This window comes from Plodia interpunctella, chromosome 4 (genome assembly GCF_027563975.2).
Source record: "Plodia interpunctella isolate USDA-ARS_2022_Savannah chromosome 4, ilPloInte3.2, whole genome shotgun sequence".
NCBI classification, from domain to species: Eukaryota; Metazoa; Arthropoda; class Insecta; order Lepidoptera; family Pyralidae; genus Plodia; species Plodia interpunctella.
This window is the reverse complement of record NC_071297.1, coordinates 6,788,605-6,799,652: the sequence shown is the minus strand read 5'-3', so window position 1 is coordinate 6,799,652 and position 11,048 is coordinate 6,788,605. Positions and strand designations below refer to the sequence as shown.

At 32.1% G+C, this 11,048-nt stretch overlaps 2 long non-coding RNA genes across 2 annotated transcripts; one reads left to right on the top strand and one right to left on the bottom strand.

The window, feature by feature from the left end:
* Positions 1 to 3,680: 3,680 nt before the first annotated feature.
* Positions 3,681 to 4,798, top strand: LOC135309702 (uncharacterized). Its single transcript, XR_010369873.1, has 2 exons — positions 3,681 to 3,948; positions 4,486 to 4,798. It is a non-coding gene; the product is annotated as an uncharacterized LOC135309702 (long non-coding RNA).
* A 2,482-nt stretch (positions 4,799 to 7,280) lies between these two features.
* On the bottom strand, positions 7,281 to 10,304 carry LOC135309698 (uncharacterized). The gene is made up of 2 exons (XR_010369865.1): positions 10,239 to 10,304; positions 7,281 to 7,613 (listed from the first exon to the last, which is right to left on the bottom strand). It is a non-coding gene; the product is annotated as an uncharacterized LOC135309698 (long non-coding RNA).
* Between the last annotated feature and the right edge of the window lie 744 nt (positions 10,305 to 11,048).

Here is an 11,048-nt window from a genome sequence, read left to right as displayed (position 1 = left end):
CTTGCTTGTGATTTTTTTCTTTTAACTATGCTTATGGTTTATACCTCTGTTATGTACGTAGTATGTATGTAGTATTATAGGTAAAAGTATAATCTACAGTATAGGAGTCTGAAACTGTTACATAACAACAACCAGCTGAGCTGAGATTGTTGAGCAAACAATTCGTCCGACCTTGAAACAGGGCGACATTATCAAGTCAGCTTAACATCGGCCGAAGGAACCGAAAGGAAACAAATTATAGTTTTAAAGCTTTGGGCACACCACGTACATTTATAAAGTACAATGACAAAGAAAACATAGGTAACAAGATCAACAAAGGAATTCATATTTAAAAAAATGAGTTTCATTTGGTATTTCTTCTTAGCAGTGGTTGTCCCGAAATGCTAGTAGTTTGTAGCTTTTGTAAATATTATTTAATTTAGAATATGACGTGAAATAGTATCTGTGAAGGCCTAATTTCTAAATAAATGAGTTTATTTTGATTTGGAAAACATAATATTCATCTTTGAAAATAGTGTATCAAATTATATGTATTTGATTTGATAATAATAATAAATTATGAAAAATCATTAGTTGAGTAACTTAACTTTCTACAAGTAGGTACTAGAAATATATTCAATATATCCAGTAAATAGATAAATTTATCTAGTTTTGCACCGGGAAAAGTGGTGGTGATTGACCACCAGAGACTTTTTGTTAAAATTTAAAATGATATTATGATAGTAGAAAGTGGTTTGGTCCGGTATACCTCCGACTTTATTTTTATTGGGAAGGCATTCACTGGCACGATGCCAGTATCCTGTCGTGTCTATGTGGTGTATCCTAAAGAAATTACTTAAATCACTGTGCTGTCGTATCAATACACACAATTTTCGCTTTAATTCCCGACGACAGAAACAGGGAGTTATAAGTTTAACGTGTCTGTGTATCTGTATGTCGATCCGTGGCAAACAAACGGCTGAACCTGAAAGTATGAATTCCTATTCAAACTTTCTTTTAATAGGGAAATGGCAAATGGCTATTCTTAAGTGAAATGGCAAATCAGTTAACAAACTGTGCCGATCTCTTTTACAATTATACGGGAAAAAGGTCAAGAATTACTTCAGTATAGTCTGGTGTAGGTTGTTTAATCCTGAAATTAATAACATTACAACATTTCAGTCAGCTATCAGGTTTTAGGCTTGGTGTTGTCAAGATTTTCAGTCACTTTGTCACTAGGCTTTCCTCTCACGGTCCGCACCACAATCTCCGATGTTGTTATCTCATTGCTGTCATGTTCATCATTCTCTTGAGCATTATCATCATTTTCGTTTTCATTGTTTTCGTTCTTTTCTTTATTCTTCTTTGCATTTTTGATGGCCATCAACATTTCTGAAAATAAAATAAAATAGCAACAAAAAAATATACGAAAAATCAATTTTTCCAAAATTTCTGAGAAATTTTGTGATAAACGGTACTCCATAGTGTTATTGCAAGATGCAAGATATACCAACGAAATCATTTAGTATCTTTTGTGTGAAAGAGTAACATAAACATCCATTCGGAAACGTTTTTATTACATTAAGATCATAACTAAAACAGAAACGGTAACTAAAATCATACAACTTATCCTTGGTGGTTCGGACGATATTATGTTATACTGAAAATAAATATAGTGTATTCAGGGGCATAAACAATTAACCTTCCGAAAAAAACAAAGTACTTAAATTTGTGCAGTGCACATTATATAAATTGAACATTCTTTGAGTCTCAGAATACATATTGTACAAAATATTCAAGATATTTGTACATTCCATTTCGCAGTATTCAAAGGCATCAAAGGCATGCTCATATTCACATAGTACAGCTACAAACAAGAACGTGTCGCTGTCGTTACCTCGTCGGAAATTCGCTGAAAGAGGCATTTTTCTTGTTTCTAATCTAGCAGGCTTTAAATTGGGACAAAGTGTTGATTTCGGTAAAAAATTGAAAATAGTCCTTCCTAAAACAGATCCATTTTGATGTCAATATTTGAAGTTGATTTTTTTTTTAATCATAGACAAAGAGTAAATTATTCCTCTCTATTTTTAATATATAGTTTGTAACCTATGTGTAAATAGATAATATAAATCTATTTTAACTCCCGATGCAGAGTGGAGTAGTTATAAGTTGAAAGTGTTTAGTATGTCTTACTTTGACATTGTAACTCCCAATTCAAACCTAGCTTTTTGTTTTAAATATTATTAATAGAAGTTTTAATCATGATATAGGAACCTGATCGGGTATTAATGTATTATTCGTAATGACGACTACTAATCTTGACATCGATGATCCAGTACAATATTTGGTGACCCAATTAAACCTAGGTACAGTGTAATTTGCGTGTTCATTGTGCATACCAATGTCATGCTACGCTTAATGTTTCCATAAATAGCTTATACTGCACATAATTTCCATTAATTTGCATGCCATTTTAGAAATGCAATTTAAATTTATACATATATTTTATATAGACACCCATGTTTTAGACCACGGAATTCATGGAAATAAATTCATCGACGGAATGGAAACTAGAGGCTAGGTAAGTTTAGTTATAAAAGTTAATTCAAAGCTTTCAATATGATTTCGATCTTACCAACTCCAAAGGAATTAAAATATTTTAGTTGCAAGCTTCTTACAACTGATCTAGGAATGTGGAAATCTACGTCCAGTTGATCATAGCTGGAAGGGTAAGTATAAAAATAAAGAAGGCTTCCTTACTCTTCAAATATAACAACGAAAGTTCTTACAGACTACAATGTCTTAATATAACAATGAAAGCACTTACAAATGGTTTTTCATTTCCGCGCAAGTTTCCTGTGACTGCGAGATACCGAACGAGATCGCTTGTAAGTTTCATGAAATAAATAGCGCGCCAAAGTTTTCCAATAAATTTACAACTTATCGTATTTTCCTCTAATACCACACATGATGGGTACTTACGAAACACTAGGGGGTAAGAACTTGAGATTAGTTGGTATTTTGGGCTAAAAAGTCGATGATGAAAGAAGTTTGAATTTATTTTAAAACTAACTGCACCTTACGGTGTTACCCGCGGTTTATCATTCGCTGTAATTATTAAAAAGTACTTACTTTTTAATCTTATGCACAGAAGCACCATCTGCTTTATAAAGCGCAATTGTCTATCAGATTTTTGGACCAAATCTTACGGAAATTGCGTATACTTTCGGGTTAGAATGTAAATAGGCCCAGCCGTCTAAGCGTAAAGAAGTAACCCATTAGGTACTCACAAACTTTTCCCTTTATAATATCAGTGGGAATAAGTTTTCAGAGCAATGAAGTGATGATAAAAACCTATACTTTTTAGTGAATACATTCAAATCATGAAAATACTGTAAATTATATTTAGTATAAAAATAAAATACATACAATTTCATAATGACAAGTCTCGAATTTCTCAAACGTGTCACAAATATACTGAAATTGCCCAACTTTATCCAATATAGTATTGATGAGAAAATACCGAATAAAACATGATGGTCATTCGATGAAACGCCATAATCGAATCCCTCCAGGACATATCGAGAAAACTCATTTCGAGGTGCCGTGAACTCGTTAGTTTAGAACTGAAAGTAGCAAAAAGATTTACAATTTTTTTTCTATATTTATGGGTAGATTAAAACTAGACCAAACCACTTATCCAATCGTAACCAAATAGATCTCAGCTGTAAATAAATTAGTACCTATTTAATTTCGCTGACCGAGCTGTGACGTAAACAATTTACGTGTAAATCGATCAGCAAAAATTGCAGCATAGTATTCCCAAACGCTCGAAATACGAGAGGTCGGCAGATGGGCAGCTGAAATATGCAACTGCAACATTAGTGCTGTATTGCGGTCTCTGGTGTACTTACTCTCGTTCGCTGAAATAGCAAGCTAGGTATTTGTTATTGCGAGTCAAATAATTGAGTGAGTATATTTATTACTTTTTTACGTGAGTATTTTTACAACAACAAATTAGATACTTGAACTGCATATGGTTTATATAAATAAGATATTACATATTTTTAACTTACTTTGGCTTTAGGGCTATGCTCGACATGTAACTTTTCAGATGTTAATTAATGCTGTGTAGTCTACTCTTGTGTTGTAGTTTTACCCATTGTCTGAATCATAGATATCTGAATATGTACCTAATCGCCTGATTTTAAAGTCTGGGCAAATTCGCAGATCTTAAGTTGCAGGCAACAAGGCAAATAGTTTGGATTGGTAAAGCCATAAAATAGGGTATTATTACTTATTGAGACTTTATTTGTTTGTTTATAAATGATGCACTTATCAGATAGTATCTTATATGAGAGCCAGAACTATGTGAAATGTCGCGTACGCGAATACATTTAAAATAATATTACCTATAATATTCACATACTGACACCTCACTAAAATTATATTTGTTTGAATTAAATAAAATTAAATTCTCAAAGGTTGGAGTCTTGTATATTACAGCAGAATAAGTAAGAAGTACCTACTCCAGAAGTACAACAGACCGCAATAAACCTGAATCTCGGCGACGAGTGAAATTTATATTGTAAGTTGTAAGCCATACAAATCCGCCAGTTTATAGGCCGGGACCCACTTTCAGGATGCTCTGCCTACTCCCAATTTGTGAGGATACATAAAATGACACTTGCTCCCGGCTTCATAGGTACATAAATATAGGAAGAAAAATTAGCACTTTGGCTTCATGTAACTAATAGTTTGTAGCTTTGGTAAATCCTGTGAAAGCCTAATTCTTGAAAAATTACAATCGAAACATTTATGATTTGATTTTTATTTTTGATTACATGCTTAATTAAATTAGATGCTCTTTATCGACACACAATCAAATGGCGAAGTTTTAGTAATTATTAGATGTGATATTGTTTTCTAGGTTTTCCTGAAATATTGCGATACCTAATTACTACGTTTCAAAAAGTAGGAAATAAAAATTCAGAAAAAAAAGTTGTAAAAATAAGCCTGAAATTGTAGGCTCGGTCATAACTTTTACGAGATATTTGTAAAGTTTTACGTTTCCCCAAAATATGGGCCACCTTTTGCCGTGTGAACTGGGTAGGGCCAGGTGTAAATAAAGTGTTATTTTGCAAAGCAATAGATGGTCACCTATCTATTAGCCGGTTGCAGGGCATGAAGATTAATGGCCTCATGTCACGAATCACGACTCAAAATTTCGTTGGCTGGCCCGTGTGTTACATACGAGTTAAAAGCCAATGTGAATTAATTTTCAGGTCAGGGTAAAATGTTCCAGGGAAAATAAAAAGTTTTTTAATTTATATTGTAAGCGATAATGCTTATACAATTACCTATTTAAAAATCTGGGTAATTTTAAACTAGCCTTATTTCAAAATGGGAAAGTTCTCAGCTCACTATTTATACATAAATTGTATATTTTAGCCTAGATGTTGACCTAACGATCCAAAGTACATATACTCGTAATAAAGATGAACGTGCATTTTTTCCTTATTGCCTTAAAGGGTGAAGGAATAAAAAGTCAAAGCAAAACTGTGTCAAAGATCGTGACCCAAATATGATGAATGTTAATGCTTGCAGCAACAAAACATGAAGCAGTCGTTTGAATTTCAAATAAAAAGTCGCATGCGAATTGCTGGAAAAACCATTACTTGGAGTCTCTAGGTTTTTTCGTTCTTAATTAAGCTTTGTTAATAAAATGTTAATCGAGCAATACCGGGAAAATTCTTTGAACTTGAATTTAAAAAAAAAACATGTAATGTAGAGGGTGCAGGCAGGCGTCAACAAGGTGTAGGAATGTTAGAACGATTTCATAGTAGGTAGGTAGTTAATTTACATCCATGATCTAAATTGTTATAAGAAGTAGCAGAAGAGATGGTCAACAGATGCTGAAAAGATCAAAAATGGTTATGTGTAGAAGATGTAGTTGTTTTACGTACTGTTCTTATAAATAATATTTTCTTTCAAATCCGGCAGGGGTTTGCCCAGTAATGGGATAATAATAACTGTGAGAAAAAGTATGAATATTTATGAAACCTTATGGTATTTTGTAACCAAATCATTCAATCATTTTGTAACACATCGTCGTATCGTATTACCGTATTCTCCACTGACATTGGCGAAAGGGCTAATTTTAACTATTAACTGTAATGTAATGAGAGGGTACTCAGGTATTTAATATTATTTAAGAATGATATAACCGTTGATCCTAGATCATAAAACGCGATAATATACAGAAAATGGCTTTTAAATGCGCTCTGAAATGCTCTTCATTACTGTTTTATTATTTAGGGTGAAAATATAAATGCTTAAACAGTTCATGTTGGACTAAATACGTTATTACACTAATATGCCCATAAATTGTTTCTTATATTTACCTCGAAAAATAAATCAAAAGCAAGCGTGCCAAGTTATTATTTCTTATACACGCTATACAATATCCACAAACACATGTAGGGTGATATCTGGCATGGCTTACTTTATAAGTACAGATAGTCATATGTGATGATAGATATTATTTCTGATTTTGCTGCTCTGAATTATTTCTATGAAATTATATCTCCTTGGTGTCACATAAGAATCACAGAAATGAATCATATATATTTTCCTCCTTCACCGGATACCCAATATTTTGCTACAAACGCCGAGCGAGCAAATATGTAAGTATCATTTGATGGCATAGGAACCAGAAACAGGTCTTGTTATTGCAAAGCAGTAAGGTCTAAAATTACCTTCTAAGAATTTGGGAAATAGAATAATATGTAGCAGCTAAAGTGGTACAAACAACGACCCCCTCAAATATCATATTGCGGTATTTCAACGATAATAAAGTTCAAGATGCCTATCAAGACAACCTATAAAAGATAAAGCACAATTTATTCGAAAGGCTGATTTGTGTGGCGTAGCAGTTTTTTAATTTTTATCATTCTCAGAAATCGGAATAATATTATATATATGTTTAAAATACCCAGACGTAGGTACTGTTGTAATCGTATGTTACCAACATGCAATAACAGCATAGCCATTTCACCATACCACTATGGTCTCACCGTTCAAATAGGTCGACAAACATATTTACGCAAAAGTTATCAGACATAACGAATGTTTACAATAACGTTTTCTAATATAAACGTTTATCTATCAGTTGATACTCCACAGGGATTCGTCGATATTTGATCTTTAGCTTCTCAGAAAGGAATTTGTTTATCTGGAGGAAAATCCTATTTCTGTAGGGAATTTTAATGTCTTTGTGAGAAAATGTTATAAAATAAAAAAATACATAAAATTGTTTATTAGGTAAATGATTTTTTACAAACATAACAGGTGTGGAACCTCCATTTAAGCAACGAGTATTATATAAATCATGATTTAAATCATTATTAATATTTCTTGTATTAAAGATATTTTTACAGAATAGTAAACTTTATTCGTTTCCTTTAGATTTCTCCTCTTATCTCCGTCGACTACTGTACACAATCTCAAAAGTTTCAACGTTTGGGACCTAAAGATGTCATATGAGTGACACATGTTTACGAGTGTTTTGGAAGTGTCCTCTATACTTATCATATCCAGTTCAGTGCCTAGTAAAATCTTATAAAGAACAACATCTGAAACAAAAAAAAATGTTATGAACACAAAATTGTTTATTAATCTCTAATTAAATATTGTTATAATAATCAAAGCTACAATCCACTAAGTAATACTTTGGCTAAATTTGCACAGTCTATAACAATGCTGCCTAAAAATAAATTTTAACTCGATAATGATAAATTTCCTAAAACCAGATTACTACAAGACTAGTTATAATACGAAATGGGTTCATTTCCTTTTACCTATTAAAGTATATATCCCTGAAAACTGAATCGCTACAGCCAAGGCTAAAATGAAAACTACATTTCGCGAATATAAATCGTTGAATAACAAAAGGATTATAACAAAGAGGTCAGTCATAATGTGTTCCGTTCCTCGCGCTTCGGCACACACTCAGTTTATATACACTTATTTATTATCTAGTTTGAAAGGAAATATTTGTTTCTATACGACCTAAATCCTTTGAAAGCTCGAATTCAAAAGAGCTCGGGTAATATCCGATATCTTGCCCTTACAGACAGACAGCTAAATGTATTCACGCTAATGACATCGCAAGCAGCGAGAAGTTTTCAGAATTTCTCTGGCGTCTTCGCCTACATCGGCAGGCGTCTTCAGATACTTTGAAGACGTTTTCTTGCAACTTATAAATGCACAACGGATATTTGGTGTAGGCAATCTTAGAGTATATAGTAATAGTATAATCTAATTTGTGTACACCCATGTCATGCATAACATTATATAGTTTAGAGAAGGTAAAAGTATCTAAGTTCGTCACATAAGTTTACTTATTTTGAATTGAAAAAAAAAATGTGACTCTGTTGTTATATTTGCTCATCTTATACAGATATAATAGATCACCATTACTAAATAAACCAGTAATGGTGACCTATTATATCAGTAACAGTTTTTTTACGATTTTCATCTACAACCGTTCCATATTGATATCAGTTTCTCTTGTCCTGTGTCCCCAAACATACAATTAAACCAATTTGGCCCGCCCTGTTGATTACGGACACACCTATCGCTTCCTAACAACTGTTACGGAGATTGGTTTTTAACAGTTACCTAGGTACGTGATTAGTTGAGAACATTTAGTTTTTACGTGTTATTTGCAGAACGTTTTAGCTGAAACTGAGAAATATGTAGGGATCAAAAGTCTGGCTGTGCCGTATCCACCTGCTCAAAGCAAAAAAACCAAAAACGTAGTTTAAGGGTAGAATATAAACTAAAAATATAAACTAAATTTAAAGGTAGAATATAAACTGGAATAGATGATAGACATGGGGTACTTTACTCAATGTGACACGGAAGCGAAACCTTAGGACGCAGCTAGTAGACTAATAACTTCGAGCCTTATTGCCTCACAGTTTTACTTTCATTACACATATAACTACGCTCCTTATTTTTTTTAAAAACAGACGCAAAATATAAGAAAATGCAAATTCATTATTATTTGGTACTTAATTGATTTTGATAAGCAAGGGTATTAAATTTTATCTTAATGAAAGAAGAGCTGCCTGTACATATTTATAGTAATTATTCTAAAGTAATAAATAATACAGTGATTATATTATTATTATATTATTAATAAAATCATTAATGACTGGAAAACTATTACCGATATTCTACGCATTATAATCCAGGTTGGCTGTCATGATCTGTACCTAGCAGACTAACCTTCTTTACTAATTGGACTAATTTATAATATACAAGTGGCTCGTCCCGGCATTGCTCGGGTAAAAACATAATAAATTATACTCCTAAACCTTCATCGGCAACTACACTATCTATTGGTGAAAACCGCGTGAAAATCCGTGCAGTACTTAGTTTTGAGTTTATCGCGAACAGACTGACAGACAGATGCGGCAGAGAACTTTGTTTTATATTATGTACGGACTACAAGACAATAATAATAACTAAGGTAAATAAATACCTTCAAAAAATTTTTAGTATTTTTATAAAACAATATACCTATATCTAAAATTAAACACTTAACGACTAAACTATTATTCCTGAATACATTTTTTGCCCAGATAGTCTAGAAAATGTGATGTAAGTATGTTTTATGTGGATGATGTTTTATATGAACTTCATTCATTTCTAAACCTAATATACGAATTCTGAGGTAATTTTCAAATTGTTTTACTAGCCAACAAGACATCTGCGGTCAATAAAACAATATGTTTATTTGCGCTGCTACAAAATAACAAAAGTATGGAACTATAAAATAAATTTTAAATATAAGTAAGTAGTTTAATCACTGAAACTCTTGTTAGACAACATTCCATTACTATTTCACAAAAATAAAAAAGAAACAAAATATTCAAAGTTTTAAAATCAACCAAGAAATCTGGACAGTTGAAACAGTTGGTTTATAGAAACCAACTGTAACCTAATGTAACGTTAAATAAATAAGATACTGTTAATAATAACGAAAACAAAAGACATATAGAAGTAACTACACTAAATTCAAATTGTCCAAACTCCTGAGGAAAACATTTTATTAAAGTTGTTTAGCTATTTTTAGTATACCGGATTGTCTGTAGAGCTAATACAATTGTGCCACGTATAATTAGTTGTCAGGAAAAGCATCTGAGTATTATTATTTTATGAAAGTATCTACTTTAGGTACCTATACTTACTTACTATAGAAGAGGCAGTGTACAACTGCACATGTTGTATCGGAGGGGCGAGGCTCGTAACTGTCATTACATGTACTGCAAATGTTTGAATGTAAACAATGTTCTATTCTATGAATGCTGTTCATTGAATACATTGACGTCATAGGTTTTCATATCATCAAGGTAATGCCATATCTATTCATATTTAATACTAATGTTTTGTCTCCTATGCAAGAATATATTATCATGTTTAAGTATTTTATTCAAATTATTATCAATTATCACTCACGGCATTAAAAAAACAACACCTAGAATTTAGGGTTGCATAGGTATATGGAAAATTGTCACCAAAGTACTTACACGTATCTTCTTTTCAATAAGTGCCAAGATGCCAGTTTTAATTCATCGAAAATAGATTAGTACGAATAAAATAAAGAAACAAACCTGAGATAAATTGATGACTTGTTTTTCCTTTTGTCATCTAAAAATGGGTGTTTATTATCGAATGTCCCTAGGGCAACAATAGAAATCTCGTTTATGCCAGGGCAATCCGACACTGCCGCGTTGTTGACCCAGATAGTTTTTGTTTCGACTGCTATTGTCCAAAAATAATCAGACTAGCTTTGTCAACTCGCATTGAAAACTTGCTTTTTTTGCGATAAATAAACAAAACACTGTGAGATATTTTCTACAAAATTGAGACAATTTTTTTAAATCTTTAATGACATTGCATTTTGTGATTCATATTTTTCTAAATGTTTTTATTGCAATAGTTATATCACTTAATTCAATAGACAAATATTATATGTGCGAATAAATTTATTCATAAAG